Source organism: Xyrauchen texanus, chromosome 35 (genome assembly GCF_025860055.1).
Source record: "Xyrauchen texanus isolate HMW12.3.18 chromosome 35, RBS_HiC_50CHRs, whole genome shotgun sequence".
NCBI lineage: Eukaryota > Metazoa > Chordata > Actinopteri > Cypriniformes > Catostomidae > Xyrauchen > Xyrauchen texanus.
The window spans coordinates 8,356,874-8,366,533 of NC_068310.1; the positions used below are offsets into that span (position 1 = coordinate 8,356,874).

The 9,660-nt window shown below is 46.0% G+C and overlaps 1 pseudogene; it reads left to right on the forward strand.

Moving 5' to 3' along the window:
- The first annotated feature begins 4,908 nt into the window (after positions 1 to 4,908).
- Positions 4,909 to 7,663, forward strand: LOC127629316 (adenosine receptor A1-like; annotated as a pseudogene).
- The last annotated feature ends 1,997 nt before the right edge of the window (positions 7,664 to 9,660 follow it).

A 9,660-nucleotide genomic window follows, 5' to 3' on the forward strand; every position in this document is an offset into this window, starting at 1 on the left:
GGCAGACCCTTGGAGCCAGGCTGCATTACGGAGATCACTTACCCTCTTCGTCTCACTGTTCTCCAACATCAAAATATGGAGGAGTTTTATCTAATCAACTCTCCTGAGTTCCCTGTGATCTTGGGTTATCCCTGGCTGCACCAACACAACCCATGCATCGACTGGCTAGCTGGAACCATCCTAAGTTGGGGCACTGCATGCCAGGTTACCTGTCCCCTCTCGAGTTTCAGCCCTGAGTCCTGAGTCTCAAGAACCTATCAACCTGTCTCGAGTCCCTAGTGTCTACCACTGCTTCCAGGCTGTTTTTAGTAAGTCCCGAGCCACTTCCTTACCACCACACCGCTCCTATGATTGCACCATCGACCTTCTCCCTGGCACCTGTCCCACTAGAGGCCGGATATTTTCCCTGTCTCCTCCCGAGCGCATCGCTATGGACACGTACATCAAGGAGTCCCTAGCAGCTGGCATCATCCGTGCTTCCACTTCCCCAGCAGGAGCAGGCTTCTTCTTTGTGAGAAAAAAGGATGAAGGACATAGGCCGTGTATCGATTATCGGGCACTTAATAAAATCACGGTTCGTAATCGCTATCCCCTTCCTCTGATGGCCTCCGCCTTTGAGCTGTTTAAAGGGTCTTCCATTTTCTCCAAACTGGATCTACGCAACGCCTACCATCTTGTGCGGATTCAGCAAGGGGATGAATGGAAGACGGCCTTCAACACTCCCACAGGTCACTATGAGTACCTGGTGATGCCGTTCGGGCTCACCAACGCTCCAGCGGTCTTCCAGGCCCTAATAAATGACGTACTCCGGGACATGCTAAACAAGTTTGTTTTTGTCTACTTGGACGACATTTTAATCTTTTCGAGATCTCTCGAGGAGCATGAAGGGCATGTCAGTGCTGTTCTCCAATGCCTGCTGAATAACCATCTCTATGTGAAACCTGAGAAATGTGAGTTCCACGTCACCTATGCTCAGTTTCTCGGTTTCATCATCACCCCAGGTCATGTTGACATGGATCCCAAGAAGGTCGAGGCAGTCCTGAAATGGCCTACCCCTACGACAGTCAAGGAGGTTCAGCACTTCATCGGCTTTGCTAACTTCTATAGGAGGTTTATCAAGAACTTCAGCTCAGTGGTTGCACCCTTAACCTCACTGACTAAGGGAGGTGTCACCAAGATCCGCTGGTCCACAGAGGCAGAGGGAGCCTTCCATGACCTCAAGCGTCGCTTCACATCAGCACCTATACTCTCAGTTCCCGATCCTGAAAGACCTTTTGTGGTAGAGGTGGATGCATCGGACGCAGGAGTTGGAGCCATCCTTTCTCAGAGAGGGGAGGATGGTAGGATGCACCCTTGCACCTTCATGTCCCGTCGCCTGTCGGAAGCGGAACGCATTTACCACGTCGGGGATCGGGAGCTTCTTGCAGTGAAGCTCGCCTTGGAGGAGTGGCGCCACTGGCTTGAGGGGGCTCAACACCCTTTTCAGGTTCTCACAGACCACAAAAACCTTGAGTACCTGCAGCAGGCCAAGCAACTCAATCCTTGCCAAGCTCGATGGTCTTTATTTTTTAATCGTTTTCAGTTCCTTCTGTCCTTCAGGCCCGGCACCAAGAACGTCAAGCCAGATGCCTTGTCCCGAGCTTACTCTCCTGAATCACATGAGAGGCCTCTAGAACTTGTCATCCCTAAGGCTAGGATCGTCGCGCCGCTGCCCTGGGAACTGGAAAGGGAGATACGTGAGGCCCGAGCCCAAGAACCTAACCCAGGAGGTGGTCCCCCAAGTCGCCTTTACGTTCCTCGATCCGTCCGAGCCCGGGTTCTACAGTGGGGTCATGACTCTCCCCTGACCTGCCACCCTGGTATTGTGGTAACCGCCACCTCCAGCGGCGGTTCTGGTGGCCTTCCATCAAGGAGGACGTAAGGAGCTTTGTGGAGGCCTGTCCAGTGTGCTGCCAAGGGAAGTCGAGGCCAGCGGCCTTTAGGACTCTTGCACCCTTTGCCTGTTCCCCATAGACCGTGGTCGCACATATCTATGGATTTCATCACAGGCCTTCCTCCTTCCCAGGGCAACTCTGTCATTCAGAGTTATTGTGGACCGCTTCTCTAAGGCCGCCCGATTCATCCCCTTACCCAAACTGCCTTCAGCGAAGGAGACTGCCGCGCTCCTGATGAATCACGTCTTCAGAATCTTTGGAATTCCTCAGGATGTCGTCTCCAATCGAGGAACCCAGTTTTCATCTCGATTCTGGGGGGCCTTTTGTAAATTGGTCCGGTCGTCTGCCAGCTTGTCATCTGGGTTCCATCGTGAGTCTAATGGCCAGACAGAATGGGTCAACCAGGACCTTGAGACCACCCTGTGCTGCATGGTGGCCAACAACCCCACCTCATGGTCCACCTTCATCGTGTGGGCAGAATATGCTCACAACACCCTCCGATCATCTTCCACGGGACTGTGCCCCTTCAAGTGTCAGTTTGGCTATCTCCCTCCACTGTTTCCTGAAGATGAGGCACAGGTCAGTGTCCCATCTGCTCAACACTTTATCCGACGCTGCCAGTCGACCTGGAAGAAGGCTAGACGTGCACTTCTCCAGACCTCCAGGAGGTACCAGCATCAGGCTAACTGTCATCGACAAAGGGCTCCTAGCTTCCGGGCCGGCCAACGGGTCTGGCTGGCTACCAAGAACTTATCTCTTCAAGTTGAGTCTAAGAAACTTGCCCAGAAGTTCATTGGCACTTTCCGTATTGCCAGGAAAGTAACCCTGTGTCTTATCGTTTGTACCTTCCTCGTTCCCTTAGAATTAACCCTACCTTTCATGTGTCTTTGTTAAAACCTGTTTTTTCTTCTCCTTTTCCCCCCCACGCAGACCTCCTCCACCCCCCAGGATCATTGACGGCCGGCCAGCCAGCCTTCACGGTCCGCCGGATATTGGACTCACGAAGGGTCCAGAACTCCTTGCAGTATCTGGTGGACTGGGAGGGTTACGGGCCAGAGGAACGCTCCTGGGTTCTGACCAGGGACATCCTGGACCGCAGCTTGATTCGGGTATTCCATGCCCGGAGACCAGGGTGTTCTGGAAGGAACGTCAGGAGTCGTCCCTAGGGGAGGGGGTTCTGTCAGCATTTGGGACTGCTGTTTCCTTAGTTCTGCCACTAGATGTCATTCCACTCACCTGTGGCCTCTCGTTTATGTAATCATCTCCACCTGCACCTTGTTTCCCCCTGTGTATTTAAGCTCTGTCTTTGTTCTCCCTGGTTACTTGGTCTTTGTATTAGATGTCTGCCTGGCACCCTGAGTTTCTTAGGATTTTCGTTTGAAACCCTGTTAAACAGTAAGGTTTTTTTCTCCCCTCGTGGAGTTTGTTTTGTTATACCTCCATTTTGAGGTACCCTTTTGTTGTAGTTGTTGACATCATCTTTTGTTTATTAAACTATCTTACCTGAGACCTCATACACTGTGTTTCAATTGGATCTTATCCCTGCTTTCCAGTGGTTCAGCGGTATTACTGCCTAGCTCTTACACCAGAGACCAGAGTTCTAGGCCGGGTCCTGACAATTAGAGCATATTTTAATGTCCATATATTATATATATCTTTATCTACATCTTTCTCTGCTTTAGCCTCTGCTAAATTACACATTTAAAGGAATATTTCACCAAAAAAAGGAAAATGATCTCATCATTTACTCACTCTCATGACATCATGATACGTGTGACTTACTTTCTTCTGCTGAACACAAAGAAAATATTTCAGCTATGTAGGTCCACACAATGCAAGTGAATGGTAACCAGAAATCTGTAGCTCCAAAATTCACATACAGTCAGCTTAAAATGCATCCATATGACTTCAGTGGTTTAATCAATGTCCTCAGAAGTAATATCATAGGTGTGGGTGAGAAGCAGATCAAAATGTAAGTCATTTTTTATTATAAATCTACAGCTTTGACCAGTAGGTGGTGATATGCATGAAGAATGCATATCACAAAAGAACTAAATTAAAATGTGAAAGTGAAATTGGAGATTTACAGTAAAAAAAAAAAAAATATTGATCTTTTTTTCTCACCCACACCTAACATTTTGCTTAAGAAGACGTTGATTAAACCACTTGAGTATTATGGATTACTTCTGTGCTGACTTTGTGCTTTTTGGAGATTAAAAGTTCTGACCACCATTCACTTGCATGTACCAACAGAGCTGCAATATTCTTCTTAATTTGTGTTCTGCAGAAGAGAGAACGTCATACACTTCTGGGATGGCATAAGGATGAGTAAATCATGAGATAATTATATTTTTGGGTGACCAATCCCTTTTAAAGTAAATGTGGGTGCCATTTGTATTTTTAAACAATATAGGCTAACAAACTCCTCTTAACATTTGGATTGTGACTTGGAATTTAACATCATTATTTTGTCTGCCTGCAAATGGAATTAAATACAGATGTGACTGTGAATAAACATTGTCTGTTCACAAAACCAATGAGTGTAAATTAGACCCCCAGAGACGCATACTAGACGAAGATTAAGGTGTGTGTTTGTGCCTGTCAAGGAGGAGAGCAGGCCAGATGGTCTGTGACAGGGCTGCCGTAGGCGGGGATCGAACCCGGGTGTGTAGTGCTCTAGCTCTGAGCTAATTCCCTGACAGTCGAACCCAAGAGCAGAAAAGAAAAGAGTCTGGATACTTGTGTTTCTGTAATTGTAGAGAATAGCAAAGTACAAATAAACAGGGAAAGCTTAGCTTCCACAAAAGAGATAAACATGGATCAATAAGCACAACATGAGAGAGACTTAGCTGAGGTCACAGACTTCATCTTCAGATTTCACCCCAGAAGTCTTGAGTGAAATATTTTCAAAATTTCTCCAGTTCCGTTTTCTTTATTGTCTTATACCTTAATACTTAACACCATTGGTGTTATCATGGCCTGGCTGGTCTACACCTCACTGGAGCTCCTCATCGCCATGGCATGATGCCTGGGGAACGTGCTGGTCGTATGGGCTGTGTGTTTGAGGCAGACCCTTCTGTTTCGTGGCATCTCTGGCCATGGCTGATTTTCTGGTGGGGGTGGTGGCAGTACCACTGTCTGTGCTGGTGGACTGGTGGGTTCAGATACCAATTCAGGCCTGTCTGGCAGTCAGCTGTGTGGTGCTGGTACTGACCCAAGCTTCTGTGCTCTCACTGCTGGCTATTGCTGTGGACCGATACATGCGTGTCTCTATACCTCTCAGGTAAGAGCTTTATAATCAACAATTGTGATATTATTTTCTTAAAGAAATTGTTAAAACTTAGTCAATGCAATGAAAGTGAATGGTGACTGAAACTAACAGAATGTGTTCTAAAATCAAATTTAAAAAAAAGAAAAGTAATTCCGTGATGCTTCAATGACTCTCTAGTATCACGTTCCAGTTTGCATGTTTGCTGGTCTCGAATTGCAGTGTTCCACATCCATAGTTCAACACTCTATCATGTGAGCTACCATGCAAGATTGTGGCATAAGTGTGTAAATACTGGTAGATATGTAATACAAGCATTAAAATGTATCATTTTTCAAATTATGTTTTATAGTTAAAGTGTATCCAAATCAAAACATAGCAGTGTGTGAGTAAAACAGGGATAAATGTTTATAAAGTCAGCCGTTGTAGTCGAGATTTGCGTGAAAGAGAATTAAATGCACAGTTGTTATAGCGCTTCTATTGTTAATTTCAGCAGAAAACTGCTTCGAAACGTAGAATTTGTCACTTAAAACTCAGATTGCAGAACAAGTTTTATAGTAACGTTCATTCTATGAGACTAGGTTGCAGCCATTTCTGTTTTTAGTTTTTCCAAAAAGGCCTTGAGTTTGGGATTTGGGATTGGGGTTTGGGATTTTTGTCTTTTAGCATCCATGAACGGTGTACTCTTAATACACTGCAGTTCTTAAAACAATAAGACAATTGTTGTCCTAGATTAACTCCTGTGCTCCCAAGATGCTTTTCCCACATCCAGACCTCAGAGACACAATACATTTTCTGGGTTCAATACAAGTTAAGCATTATTGACAGCATTTGTGGCATAATGTTAACTGCCAAAATAAATATTATTTAGACTCATTCATTTAAAAATAAAAAAGGAAAAATTGTTGTTGCGAAAAAGGCACTTACAATGGAAGTGATTGAGACCAGTCCATAAATTAAAAAAGTATAGCCACTAGACGTTAACATTATACATTTTAGCATGCTTTTAGTGTCATAAAATAACTTTATATGGGTAAAGGTAGTAGGACCAGTAAACCCTATAATCCGATAAACAGAGTAATGCCAGTAAATCTCTGATTTGATCACATTAAAATCATGTTAACACATATGCTGTTAATCTCTTGTAGCTATACTTTTGAAACAGTGTGTGTTTAACCTTTCATGGACTGGCCTCATTTACTTTCATTGTAAGGGCCTTGTTGTAATGCGATTTTTGCTCTCTGTTTTTAATAAACGAGGGACAGGTCAAAATCATTTTAATTTTAATTTGTATAATTTAATCATTTAAATTAATAGAATTATTTTGTGGTAATAAACATCATGCTACAAATTCTTTCTATTGAGCTTAACTTTTAACTTTTATTGAACCTAAAACATTCCTTTAACAAATAGTAATATTTCATAGACTCTTATACACTTATAGTTTTCAGTTTCCTAATGTCATCGTTTATATTTGGTAATGGAATGTGTTTTCGAACACCATTCATGACCTTAATGTTGACAGTCAAATATAATGTTTTTCAAACAATTCTAATATGTAATTATTAATTTATTATATGATTATTACAAATAGATTACATAATAATTAAGGTTTATAATTTAGTAGTACATAATCATAATGTCTATGGTTACATTTACTGAGTGTCCAGCTGTTCTTTTATTATAATTAATGATTTACATTTAATAAAAACGGAGCTGTGTGCTCACAGGTACAATGAGATTGCCAATGAGCAGCGTTCATGGACTGCAGTGGTCGTGTGTTGGTTGGTTTCTTGTCTGCTGGGTTTTACCCCTCTTTTTGGCTGGCATAATGGCGATTCCCTCCCCTCCAATCTCCGTAATACCTCCTATATTAACTGCACCTTCTTAGCGGTCATTTCACTGCCTTATATGTTCTACTTCAACTACCTGGGCTGCATCCTACTTCCCTTGGCTGCCATGATGCTTCTTTACGCTCTGGTATTCTACAGTCTATGCAAGCGCCTCCGGAGGGTAGACAAGATTTCAGCGCCTGGTGAATCAAAGCTAAGGGCATTTTTGATCAAGGAGAAGAGGTTGGCTCGCTCCCTGGCCCTGGTTCTAAAACTGTTTACAATATGTTGGATGCCTCTATATCTCATGAATTGTGTACTGCTTTCAATCGGCCCACAAGGTGTACCTCTAATTGCTTTCTATGCAGGCATTCTCCTCTCTCACACCAACTCCGCTCTGAACCCTGTGGTCTGCGCCCTTCGTATCAGAAAGATACGAGAAGCTTACCTGGAGATCTGGAGAGGGTATGTGCTCTGCTAGAGAGGCCATGGAGACTTATCAAGTTCCTCATGGAGATCCCAGCCAGGAGAACAGAATGCTGGTCATTAAATCACATTAAGCTCTAACACTGGCTTTTCAATCACTACTTAGGAGAATAACCAATCTGCATTTTTCTAATAAACCTGAACTATTTACTCTTTCAAACTCTGTGACAAAGTCTGAGAGAAGCGATGCGTGACGGTATATTGGACAATATCACTGAAAAGCTTCAGTCTAAAGGGTGTTTGTGATGGAGCTAATTGACTACTAGGGGCTACACAAGTTGTTAAAATACAAACACTGTAAAATTGCTACAATAAATATCTGATTAGTTTTAAGTTAACATACAGTGAAAAATTACGCTATATTTAACAATACAAAACTGTTCCCCTTCTGTCGCTCTCTCCACGTTGTGTCAGAGAAGCGACACTAGGGGTCTCTCTTGAGCGCCGATATACACCTCTGATCTATGAAAAAAGGCCAATGAGAAGTTGGCAGCCGGTATTTGCATATCCCGCCCCCAGACATACGGGTATTTAAGCGGTGCAAATACGGGAGTTCATTCAGAAAATTTCTTCGGAGCCGATGGTCGTGCATGCAGTCTGCTGCGAGTTACACACCAAGTTCCTGTTTAAATCCTCTGACGCTCTGCATGCTGTTGGACTTTATGGCGCACAACAGTGGCTTTCTCCTTCGTGCACGGCTGTGCATTCTTGCCCCTGGGCACTTCGACAGCGCAGACAACTCGAAAGAGTTATTCTAAAAGAGTAATTTCGCTCTAAAAGAGCAAAACACAGCGGCGTTGAACGTCCTTTTCAGGACGTGTCTTTTTAATGACGATTTTTCCGCCCCTGTGTAGTTTCTGGATGCGGTGATTCTCCCCACCTCTGACGGTCATAAAAACTGCCTTGCATTCTTGGGTTGCGATCACACACAGGCAGCATTTTTATGAATGGTCTATGTTCTCAGTAAGAGAACATAGCCATGACAAGCATTGCGGTCGTAGGCGTTTTCTTGTAGTGAGAGAAAGCCACTTCAGCCGCCCCCCGCGCCTCACCTCCTTCCTACGGGATTGAGGCAGGCGCCGCGGGCAATGAAAGACGATCTGGGGAGAATAACGGGACGCTTTCGCCGGGTAAACCCCCTCGAAACCTCCCGCCTCCCCGGCATTCTTGCCTGCTCCCCCGAGCTCGGGATTAGTGCGGTCCGCTTAACGGCCTACCGTCCGGTCCCTCGAGCTCCCCGGCATTGGATGATGACATCACCGCTGCATCGGAGAGCGTAACAGCGGCGTCGGATGTGGATAACTCACCTGGGCCGCCACCTTCGGGTCTCCGCCCAGTCTGAGCCTGACGCACGGCGGTCCGCTATGCTTCCCCGGGCTTAATTGGTTTCCGCGGGCATGTGCGCCGCACACTGCCTCGCCCCCCCTCCTTCACGGACGTGCATGACGAGCTGAGCAAGCCCAGCTTCCTCGCTCCTCCACTCTCGCCACCCTCGGTGGTAGAACGGTCCCCGCCATGGCTCCCTCCTGCAAGTCCACCGGGCAAAGGCACTCCAAAATCTGCACTTGGGTAGTCCTGTTCTTGACGTGCTGCAGGAACTGCACTCAAACAGGTGATGGTCCAGAAACGAAACGCAATGCATGGACAGGACCTGGTCGCAGTACAGGAGGCAGACACCACTTGACGACTCCGCCCAGCAGTCCTCAGTGGTGAAGAAACAGACGGAGGCTATTTCACACATCTTGCCCTGCCGCAGACCTGCCGCCAGGGGCCATGCCCTGTCTGCTCGGCTATGGGCGTCCTCCTGCGGCTTTCAAGAAAGAAAGAAAGTGGTGCTCAGCCTCAACTAACGAAGAGAGTGGGCCGAGCTCTCAGCCTCATCTCACGGACCCCTTTGAGGACCTCATTTGAGATGACCGACCCAGAGACCGAGACGGTAGCTCCGGAGCTGGTAAGACCGCTCCATTCCCCGGTGGAGGGCCGGGAGGAGAATTTTTTGTTAAATTCATTACATTCTATAGAGCTATTTCCTTTTTGTCTCTGGGTCACCTGGCCCGCAAATGCCGTTCTCATGGCACTCTGCTTTCAGGCCTCAACAGTCCCAGTTTCCTGGACGAGGTGTCCCCGCCTTCAGCCCCAC